Source organism: Otolemur garnettii, unplaced genomic scaffold, assembly GCF_000181295.1.
Source record: "Otolemur garnettii isolate 467f Iridium unplaced genomic scaffold, OtoGar3 scaffold00206, whole genome shotgun sequence".
NCBI classification, from domain to species: Eukaryota; Metazoa; Chordata; class Mammalia; order Primates; family Galagidae; genus Otolemur; species Otolemur garnettii.
Window position 1 is genome coordinate 665,954 of NW_003852601.1, and position 12,258 is coordinate 678,211.

Here is a 12,258-nt window from a genome sequence, read left to right on the forward strand (position 1 = left end):
AAAAAAAAAAAAGAAAAAAAAAACCCTAATGGATATGAACAATTTGATATCTTCCTGCATTATAATATTAGAAATTTTAACACCTCTTTCTCAGTTCTGGATAGATCCTCAAAGATAAAAATAAACAAAGCAATAATGGACTAAAACGCGACCCTAAAGCAAATGGACTTAATAGACATCTAAAGAAAATTTCATTCTATTAAAACTGAATAAATATTCTTCTCATCAGCTCATGGATCATCTTCCATAATTAATCATATCTTAGTACACAAGTCTAACCTAAACAAAGTTAAAAGAATAAAAATTATTCCTTGTATTATCTCAGACCATCACAGAATAAAAGTTGAACTCAACAGCAACAGAAATATTTATACTCAAACAAAGTCATGGAAACTAAATATCTTTAGACTGAATGTAAGCTAGGTCAAAGATGATATTAAGAAGAAAATCATCAAACTTTTGAAACAAAATGGTAATGAAGACACAATTTATCAACACCTATGGGATACTGCAAAGGCAATCTTAAGAGGGAACTTTATACTATTGGAAGCCTTCATCAAGAAAACAGAAAGAAAGAAGGTCAACAATCTAATGGGTCATCTCAAGCAACTGGAAAAGGAAGAACAATCCAACCTCAAACTCAGCAGAAGAAATTCCAGAACTAACTGGAATTAGAGTAGAATTAAATGAAATTGAAAACAAAGTATAATTCAGAAGACCAAAGAAACAAAAAGTAGATTTTTGGAAAAGATTAATAAAATTGATAAATCCTTCACTAGCCTGACCAGAAACAGAAAAGTAAAATCTCTAATAACATCAATCAGAAATGATAAAGAAGAAATAACAACACATACCACAGACATTTTAAAAAGTCCTCAATGATTACTACAAAAACCTCTATTCTCAGAAATATGAAAATCTGGAGGAAATGGACCAATATCTGGAAGCATGCCCCCTTCTTAGATTCAACCAGAAAAATTAGAAATTTTAAATAGACCCATATCAAGCACTGAAATAGCATCAACTATAGGAAATCCCCCAACAAGCAGAAAATCCAGGACCAGATGACTTCATATCAGAATTCTACCAAACTTCCAAAGTGGAACTAGTACCTATATTACATAAACATACAAAAAGATAAGTATATTTCCAAAACATACAAAAAGAAGGAATCCTCCCCAACACATTCTATGAAGAAAATATCACCTTGATCCCAACACCAAGAAAGGACCCAACAAAGAAAGAAAAGTGGGGCAGCTCCTGTGGCTCAAAGGAGTAGGGCACCAGCCCCATATGCCTGAGGTGGTGGGTTAAAACCCAACCCAGGCCAAAAAAAAAAAGAAAGAAAAGTATAGACCAATATCATGAATGAATATCAATGCAAAAATATTCAATATGATCCTAACAAACAGAATTCAACACACATCAAAAAAATTATACGCCATGATCAAGTTGGCTGTATCCCAGGTTTACAAGCTTGGTTCAACATATATAAATCTATAAATAGAATACATCACATAAATAAAGTAAAAAACAAAGGCCATATGATTATCTCAATTAGTGCAGAAAAAGCTTTTGATAATATCCAGCATCCTTTCACGATCAGAACATTCCAGAAAATAGGCTAATATGGGACATTTCTTAAACTGACAGAGGCCATCTACAGCAAATGCACAGCCAATGTCATACTGAATGGAGTAAAATTCAAAATGTTTCCACTCAGATCTGGAAATCGACAAGGATGCATATTGTCTCTGCTGCTATACAACATAGTAATGGAAGTCCTAGCCATCATTATCAGGCAAGAGAAGGGGCTCGAGTGTATTCAAATGGGGTCAGAAGAAGTCAAATTCTCACTCTTTGCAGATGACATGATCCTATACTTGGAAAAACCCAGGGACTCAACTATAAAATTCTTAGAAGTGATCAAGGAATATAGCAGTGTCTCAGGATACAAAATCAATAGTTACAAATCAGTAACTTTTATATATACCAACAACATTAAAGCTGAAAATGTATTCCAGAAATCTATTCCTTTTACTGTAGTGCCAGCAGAGAGGTTGGGGACTTAAGACCACAATCTTAACAAGGGAAAACACCCCTAGAATAAGGCAAAAATAAAAAAAAAATTAAGTCAGCTGGTTTACCTTTAAACTAGTTGCTACTAAATCTCTCCTTTTTTTTTTTTTTTGAGACAGAGTCTCACTTTGTCACCCTCAGTAGAGTGCCTTGACGTAATAGCTCACAGCAACCTCCAACTCTTGAGCACAAGTAATTATTTTACTTCAGCCTCCCAAGTAGCTGAGAATAAAGGTAGTCATCACAACATCTGGCTATTTTTAGAGATGGAGGTCTCACTCTTGCTCAGGGTGGTCTCAAACCTGTGAGTTCTGGGCAATCCACCCGTCTCAGCTTCTAAGAGTGCAGGATTACAGGTGTGAGCCAACAGTCACTAAATTTATTATCAAAGCAGTTTCCTGGAAGCCTGGCCTATAGAGGATACAGCTTGCAAACTCCCCTGCTGAGTCTCTGAACACTCTGAATGAACAATGTCCCCTGAGGAAGCTGTGTTCAAGGCCTGGAAATAAACATTAACTAGGCCATCCTTTGCCTAGTGAAGATTTGTATTTGGCCAGGGCAGATATCAAGTGAACAGCCTGAGCACTGAAATATGGGTAGGAGAGCTCATATCCCTTATGAGATAGGAAGACCCGCTGTGGTGAAGATCAGAGGAAAATTCCTCTGTCACACCAATTCTTCAGAGAAAATTGATGCTGGTGGCATTTTACTCCACCGTGAACTAGTGAGGATTAATAATCCCCCTAGGTATCTGTGTGTGTGATGACAGACAGGAGGTTGCTCCCACCCAAGGCTCAGGTTTCAAATTTCTCAAGGCTGTTCATACCCTTAAAGTTAATGATTATAGAAACAATAGGAACATACATGCTTGCTCAGAGAAACTGCTGAGCTGTCTTTGTTCCTTCCTCAGCTTACTATCTGGGCTACTGAGGAAACAGCCTTCAATAAAACCTGAGTGGATGGCTCAGAGCCTGTAGCTCAGCAGCTATGGTGTCAGCCACATACACTGGAGCTGGCAGGTTCGAATTCAGCCAGGGCCTGCCAAACAACAATGACAACCTCAACCCAAACTAAAAATAGCTGGGCATTGTGGCGGGTACCTGTAGTCCCAGCTACTTGGAAGGCTGAGGCAAGAGAATTGCTTAAGCCCAAGAGTTTGAGAGTGCTGGGAGCTATGATGCCATGGCACTCTACCTAGGGTGACCCAGCAAGATTGCCTAAAAAAAAAAAAGAAAAAAAAAACCTGAGTGGATCAAACACTTGGTGCCAGTGTGTTGTAAACCTCACAATCTAGCAGCGGTCCTCTGTGCTCCCGCTTTTGAAAATTCTATTCTGTGTATCTTATGTCTTTGTCTCTTGCCATTTCTAACTTTACATTTCCTGGGAAAATATTTTATGAGGAGGGGATGTCCCCCCTGCCCCCCAACAACTGAAGCAACACTAAAAATATATTACTGAGATTTGATCAAGTTAAAAAGCTTCTGCACAGCTAAGGGTACTGCAAGAAAAGCAAACAGACAGCCTTCAAAATGGGAGAATATTTTTGCAGGTTATGTTTCCAACGAAGGCCTAATAACTAGAATCTACAGGAAACTTAAATTCATCATTAAGAAAAATACAAATAACCGAATTTCTTTGTGGGCAAGAGAATTGAACAGAAACTTCTCTGAAGAAGACAACAAACACATGAAGAAATGCTCATCACTTTTAATCATCAGAGAAATGTGAATCAAAACCACTTTGAGATGTCACCTAACTCCTGTAAGATTAGCCCACATAAAAAATCTCAAAACTGAAGATGTTGGCATGGATTGCTAGAGAAGGGAACACATCCACACTGCTGGAAGGATTGCAAACTAACACAGCCTTTTTGAAAGACATATGGAGAATTATGAAGGAACTAAAAGTTGACCTACCATTTGATCCTGCAATTCCATTACTAGTTATTTACCCAGATGAACAAAAATTATTTTACAACAAAGAATTTTTCACCAGAATGTTAATTGAAGCCCAATTGAAATGGCAGATGTAGTCAAAATGCCCATCAACTCATGATCAGATTAACAAATTATGGCAAATGTATACTGTGGAATACTATGCTGCCATAAAAAATATGGAGACTTTATATCTTTTATGTTTATCTGGATGGAGCAGAAACATATTATTCTTAGTAAAGTATCTCAATAATGGAAAACAAAGTATCCAATGTACTCTATACTATTATGAAACCAATATATAATCACTTACACATTAATACAAATGATAAAACACAACTATAGTCCAACTATAGTCCAACTAGTTTTCTGGACAACTATAGTCCAGAAAGAAGGAGGGGAGAGGAGAGAGAGGGGAGGGAATGTGGGTGAGTGGAGGGAGAGTATTTGGTGGGATCTCACCTAAAGTGCACAATGCAAGGGTACATTTCAAAACAACTAAGAGTATATTATAAATATCTTAACACAAGAAATATGTGAGGTGATAGTTATGTTAATTAATTTGATTTAAGCATTCCACATTGTATATCAAATCATCACACTATACCCCATGAGTGTATACAGTTGTGATTTAATAAAAAATAATTTAAAAATAAATAAATTTATTTTTTTTATATACTTTAGTGGAAAGTGCGAACATAGTCCCCCACTACCACAAATTATGCAATCTAGTTTCCTATGTTTGGGGAAATCACAGGGGTCAGCACATCCAGAGTGCAATGGATAAGTCTTGCCCTGGGATATCATCTTTGTGATCATGATGTCTCCCCATCCAGGTAAGTATAAAAAAATAAATTTCAATTAAGATTAAAGATATAGACTTACTGATACCATGCTCCTAATTACACTGAACAAGTGGCAACTAATTGAAGATATAAGTTCACCTGGGCCTCTTTTTTTTTTTTTTTTTTTTTTTTTTTTTTTTTTTTGAGACAGAGCCTCAAGCTGTCCCCCTGGGTAGAGTGCCGTGGCATTACAGCTCACAGCAACCTCCAACTCCTGGGCTCAAGCTAGTCTCCTGCCTCCGCCTCCCAAGTAGCTGGGACCACAGGCGCCCGCCACAACGCCCGGCTATTTTTTGGTTGCAGCCATCATTGTTGTTTTGGCGGGTCCGGGCTGGGGATTCGAACCCGCCACCTTAGGTGTACGTGGCTGGCGCCTTAGCCGGTTGAGCTATAGGCGCCGAGCCCACCTGGGCCTCTTATAAGTTCAAATGGCTAGCACCTTGCATTGTACTTTGATGTTCATAGAAGTCAATGGTTCTAAATGGAGGCAATTTTATATTTCCCACTGGGAACATTTGGCAATAATGGTGAGATTTTTGGATATTATACTTAGACAGGTGCTATTAATTTTAACATGTAGTGAGTAGAGAGCAAGAATGCTACTAAATAGCCTATAAAGAATTGTCCAAACAAAATGTCAATGTTGTTGAAGTTCAGAAGCCTTCCTTTAGAGTAGGGTCATGGTAAAGACAGGTGTATCATTCATTCACCCATATACCCTATGATCTTTGAGTTACTCATAAAAACTGCACTTCAGCTACAATTTCTCAGACTATATACGTTAACAGCAACAGCAGGTAAAGATTACCCAAAATTTTTATTGTGTGTTCCAGGCACTGTTCTGAGTGCTTTACATAGGTTATCTTAATTAATCCTCACATTAACCTTATGAGAGAGCTACTGCTGTTAACCTCATTGTACAATTGAACAAAAAGAGTTTTGTGGAGTCATAATGTAAGATGCTGTTCTAACTTGGATGCCCATCATTCATTTACTTAGTAGAGAAAATCCTATACTAGATGTTAGTATTACAGAAACAAATGAGCCCCAGCCCATTTCCAAGGAAGGAGTGACCAGTACAAGGCTAATGTTTGCAGATGTCCACAATGAAGCCTACTGATATGTCCCCTGACTAGCTGTAGGGTACTTTCCCTCTTAAGGTTCTAGTTTCTAGCAACATAACATGTGAGCTGTAGACTTGGTAATCTCTTACTCTGATGTTTCAACATTTTATATTCTTTCATCTGTTTATATCAAATGTTATCTGTCATGGCCTATAAGTCTCTTTGCAGAAGGGACTTGAATATTAAGTTTGTACAGAACTCACAGACATCTAGCTCCTGACTACAGCATTTGGTTATAACAGTAGCCAAGAAGTGAGAGAGAAAGAAAGGACATGTTCACAAGGAGATCGCAAGTACAAGTGAACTGACTGGGAGTTGGCAAGGCATATCTGGGAAGGATTCTCAATTAAATCTGTTTGTGCAATGTAAAATCTATTTCTATATGTCTGGTTGGAGTTTCAACTCTATTAGAAAAGGGAAAGTGGTCATAATTAAGATCTTTTTAAAAAATAAAAAATCACATTACCAGGAATTGCATAAGGAAGAAACAACAACTGGAGATAAAATGGAGCAAGACAGAAGAGAGTAAAGAACAGAGAGGAGATGAGGGAAAGTTAATAAGGGAGAAAGAGAAAGTACAGAAGGTGAGGAGGATAAAAAAGAAAGGGAGGAGACATAAGAGGAGGATAAGATAAGAGATATGAAGACTAAAAAAGAAACCAGAAAGAAAGTAGAGAAAATGGGAATGAGAATTTGAGGAAAACTCCAGTAAGAGTAGCCCACATCACAAAATCTGAAAACTATAGATGTTGGCATGGATGTGGAGAAAAGGGAACACTTCTGCACTGCTTGTGGGAATGCAAGCTAGTACGTTCCTTTTGGAAGGAAGTTTGGAGAATACTCAGTGGTCTAAATGTAGACCTGCTGCTTGATCCTACAATTCCTCTACTAGGTATATATCCAAAAGACCAAAAATCACTTTGTAACAAAGATATTTGCACCAGATTGTTATTTGCAGCTCAATTCATAATTGCCAAGTCACGGAAGAAGCCGAAGTGCCCATCAACCCATGAATGGATTAATAAATTGTGGTATATTTATATCATGGAATACTATGCATTCTTAAAAAAGATGGAGACTTTACCTCTTTTATGTTTACATGGATGGAGCTGGAAAATATTCTTCTTAGTAAAGTATCTTCAGAACGAAAGAAAAAATATCCAATGTACTCAGTACTATTATGAAACCAATTTATAATAACTCACAGTTTCATATGAACAATGAATCACAACTATAGCCCAGGATGAGGTAGGGAAAGGGAGGAAGATGGGAGGGAAGAGAGTGGTTTGATAGAGGGAGGGTAAATGGTGGGACCACACCTATGGAGAATATTTCAAGGGTACAAGTCAAATCTATCAAGTATAGAACACAAATGTCTTAACACATTGATTAAGTAAACGAAGTGAAAGCTATGCTAATTAGTTGCATGTAAGTACTCCAATTTGTACAAAAAACCCAGCACATTTAATGCCACAAAGTCATAAATGTATTCATGATCTACATATGTATGACTTAATACAAGGAAAAATATATAAGAAAGAAAAATGCAAATGAAAAGAGAAAAGAAAATGGAGAGGAGTGGCCAAATGAAAGAAAGAAAATAAAAATCTAGTAATTTGAATTGACCATCAAGTGTCTAGAAAAAAATTCTAAGTATTGTTAGTATTTTTAGTACTCTCAGATACTCATAGCTCCATGGAGTAAGGTCTTGTTGAACTTTACATAATTTCTTGTAAAATAAAATTGGTCTTGGCAATACATTGTGCTGGTAATGCGTCATCACAGCTTTTAAATATATTAGCATCCTTCCTTGCTGGAGCAGATACCAATATCTCAGATAGATAAACATGAAACCCTGAGTAGCTGCGTGTGTAATACATTTTCCTGGAATGTTCACAAAACCTTCAATCTCAATCTCTCTCTCTCTTTCTTTCAAATTTTAAATACATTAACCCTTCAAATGCCCATGGGAAAGGGCATTAACCCAGGAGTTGGGAAGCCCATATGAGTCCATTCCCGTCTCTGTGAAATCTTAACTTGTGTGCTTATTGAGGGTGAGCAGGCTGAATTCAAAGACGTGATTTTCAGTGTTTTCCTAGCAATAATGTTCTATGAGTCAAAGAGCTGCTTGTTTTAAATTATTAAGATTTAGAAGTTAGAACCAAAGAATCCTAAGGAACTTCAGTTTCTCTTCTGCCCTTTCCCATGGCATTATATGCTGGCACTAATGTCAAGATGAGGTACATGAAAATAGATAAAGCCTGTCAGAAATGAGACTAAGAATTTGGCCTGCTGAATGGGCCCCAAACTCTCTTGTTCTATCTGCCACTGGCCAAGTAGAATTATTTTACAGATATTAGGGGAAAAGAAGTAGACTATGGAAAAGAGAGGAGCCCTCTGTACAGGAACTTTGCTAATGTTCAAGCAGGTTGTGAAAGGGGTTAAGTGTGAGATGTCCCATGGGAAAAAAGGAAGTGGAGAGGAAGATGGGGTAGTTCTGATATTGTCCAAGAGTCTGAGTGTGTACTATGTGCCAGTTGCTTTACCTAATTTATCTCTTTTAGTCTTTATGTCAAACCTATGGGGTAGGAATTATTAACTCTGTTTTACGACTGAAGAAATTAAGGCCCATAAAGATTAAATGACCTCACCTTGGTCACAGAGAAGTGACAAATCTGGGGTTTAAATTCTGGTGCTTCTGACTTTAAAGGCTTTCTTTCTTTCTACTTACACAAATTGCTGACTGGATTTTTTTTGCCCTTTGAAAGTCTAGTTTGTTTGAGCTCTCAGATATTTGATAAGCTGAGATCATAGGACAGTGGAATTTCAAGGCTAAAAGGGACCTTTGAGACAACCTACTTCCATAATTTTCCAACATTCTTACTACCTTTTTGAATTAGTTTTTCTCTTTTCTTTTGAGATAATTTGTCTTTTTGATAGACAGCATTTATTAAGCCAGGGGTCCTCATACTTTTTAAACAGAGGACAAGTTCACTGTCCCTTAGACCACTGGAGGGCCAGACTGAGGGCCCCAGGATGAGTCAGCTGCTAAGCAGGACAGGCAGTAGTGGCAAAAACACCCGACGGGCTGGATAAATGTCCTAGGCGGGACTCATGTGGCCCGTGGGCCATAGTTTGACGATGCCTGTATTAAGTAATAACTAACTTTTGTTCCCATTTTAATTAATAAGAGACATATATGGGCTGCACAAAGGAGTTTGTGGTTCCATGAGTTGAGCCCCATCATTATCCTGAGCTGCAATTAGGCTTTTCAGAAGTAGACCTTGAAAGTTTCTTTAGTACAACATAGCTATCATGAAAGAATCACAAATTAAGTCCTATCCCTTATTTCACAGGTGGAAAAACTGAAGCTCAGAAAGTTCAGGTGACCTTCCTGGCATCAAACATCTAGTTAGTGATCAAATAGGCATCAGACCCAAGTTTTCTCTCTCTCAGTTCAGACCAAGTTCTTCTATGTCAGGCTACCTTTCTCTTCAAGCAATTTTCTATCAGTTTGTTTCCATCTCGAGAGTACTGTATTTTGAGGGATCCAGTATAAGCTCTGATGGCAGATATTTCCACATAGGTAGCTTTTCCACAGTGTAAATATGTTTGGATTTTTCTCCTGAGGAGAAATAGCAAAAGCATTTAATCTTACTCATCTCACATGCTGGTGAATGGACTGCTTTTATAGAAGGCAAGGAGAGTGGAAGAAGACACTATGACAACAGTCCTGTTAGTGGAGCAGAGCTAAGGAGGTATGTGTTTCTTTTTGAGAGGAATACAAACAGAAAAAGAAAAGTCCTACTGTTGAAGAAATCCCTCTTGAGCTGAAGGAATAGTAAACTCTACCAGAAACAACTCATAATTGATTACAAATAATCATAAGACTCAACAAATGTGTTTGAGGTAACTTTACTAATTGACAAATATTTTTGAGGGTTCTATGTGTGCTAAGTGCTATTCTAGGCCAGTGATGGCCAAGTGTTTTCTGTAAAGAGGTACACGGTACAGATTTTAGAATTTGGGGACTCTGTTTAAAGTATGCAATTTTATTATAGTGTGAAGGTAGCCTTAGACAATACATAAATGAATAGGCATGTTTGTGTTCCAATAAAACTCTTTCCAAAACATAGTGGGCTGATTTGGCCCATACTTCAGTTTTCCAGGCTCCACTGTAGGTGCTGGAGATAGATTTGCAAGTCATTTATAGTCATATATATATATATATATATATATGAAAGTCATTTATAGTCATATATATATATATATATATATATAGAGAGAGAGAGAGAGAGAGAGAATGTGCTCAAATTCCTATAGGAATTAATTAACCTCTGTGAGAAGAAGCATATGATACTATAGGAACAAAGAATGAGGAGATTTAACTTACTCTGTGGAGTAAAGAAAAACTTCCCTGAAGAGGTGACATTCAAACATAGGCCTGAAAAATGAGTGTGAGTTTTCTGGATAAAAGGGGGCAAGGACAATATTCTAGGTCCAGAAGCCAGAGATATTTAGTTGTTATTTCCTTAGACTCTTCTTGGCTGTGACAGTTCTCTCAGACATGTTTTGATGAACTTGACAGTTTTAAGAAATGCTGCTAAGATAATTTGTAGCCTCTTTATTGGAATTTGTTCAATGTCATTATCATAATTAGACAGGAGTTATGGGTTTGGAGAAGGAAGATGACTGATGTAAAGTGCTATTATCAACACATCATATGAAAGATACATACAATTACAATATCAATATTATTCATCATTGTTGATGTTGGCCATGGTCTCCTGGCTGGGGTAGTTTTTGTCAAGTTTGAACTTAATTTTAAGTGCAATGAATATCTAGGTTTCTGCCTTGAGCAAATGGGAGAATAGAGGTGGAATTTAGTAGACTAGACATTACAGAAGAAACAGATTTATTCAGAAGGGTGGGTGATGAATTGTAAGAGTTACATTTAGAATGTGTTGAGTTTGAGGTGACTGTAGGACTTTCAGTGGTGGTGATGTATAGTAGAAGGGGTAGATATATTGATTCATAACTTAAGAGAAATGTCTACGTTTTTGGAATGGATTATAAAAGCATCATCATGTAAAAGCCATAGCCATGTATGAAGTCAGAACAGAAGAACTGACAAGGCAGAGCATAAGGTGTCCATTATAAATCTAGTAAAAGAGAGGACACTAGTATTAGACATTGGAAGGAAAACCCAGAGAGATAAGAGAAAGCTCTACTGAGCATGGTGACACAGAAGTCAATGAAAGGAAATGTTGCAAGGTCAAGTGTTCATATCATGTAAAAATTTGGCAAAATAAGGGCTGAAAAGAGCACTCATGCATTCCACAAATATTTATTCAGTATCTACTTTGTACCGGGATCAGTACCACTTCAGTATCACTGTTCTAGGTACTGAAAAACCACTTGAAAAAGATGAATGAAGTCCATTTCCTACTCTGAGAAAAAAGTCATTTTTCATATTAGCAAGGGTAGTTTCAATGGAATGGTGTGGGGTGACACCAATCAAGAGTGTGTTAAAAAGTGAATGAGAGGTGAGAAAATAGAGATTGTAGTCAACTCCTTCATGAAGTTTAGCTGTAAAGAAGAAGAAAGAGGGTAATAGCTGGTGTGGGACTTAAGATAGAGGAACTTTTAAAAATGGAAGTCTATAACATATTCTTCTTAGCAAAGTATCTCAAGAATGGACAAAAAAGTGTCCAATGTACTCAGCCCTACTATGAAACCAATTTATGCTTTCATATGAAAGCTATAACCAAATTATAGTCCAAGAAGAAGGGTAAAGGAGAGAGGGAGGGGAGGGAAAGGGGAAGGATGGGGGGAGGGAGGGTAATTGGTGGGACTACACCAACAGTGCATTTTACAAGGGTACATGTTAAATTTACTAAGTGTAGAATATAAATGTCTTAACACAATAACTAAGAGAATGTGGTGAAGATTATGTTAATAAGTTTGATGAAAATACTTAAATTGTATATAAAACCAGCACATTGTACCCCATGATTGCATTAATGTACACAGCTATGATTTAATAAAAAAAATAAAAATAAAAACAGAAGATTATCATGCTTTAGATAGTCAGGGATTTAAATATAGACCTGCCGTTTCATCCGGCAATTCCTCTTCTAGGTATATATCCAAAGGACCAAAAATCATTTGGCAGTAAAGATATTTGCACCAGATTGTTCATTGCAGCTCAATTCATTATTGCCAAGTCATGCAAGAAGCCCAAGTGCCCATCGACCCATGAATGGATTAATAAAT

The 12,258-nt window shown here is 37.1% G+C and overlaps 1 non-coding gene and 1 pseudogene across 1 annotated transcript; one reads left to right on the top strand and one right to left on the bottom strand.

The window, feature by feature from the left end:
* Positions 1-4,694: 4,694 nt before the first annotated feature.
* Positions 4,695-4,857, bottom strand: LOC111721958. The gene has a single exon (XR_002770936.1). It is a non-coding gene; the product is annotated as a U1 spliceosomal RNA (small nuclear RNA).
* LOC111721954 overlaps positions 4,831-12,258 on the top strand; it is a 26,903-nt pseudogene continuing 19,475 nt past the window's right edge.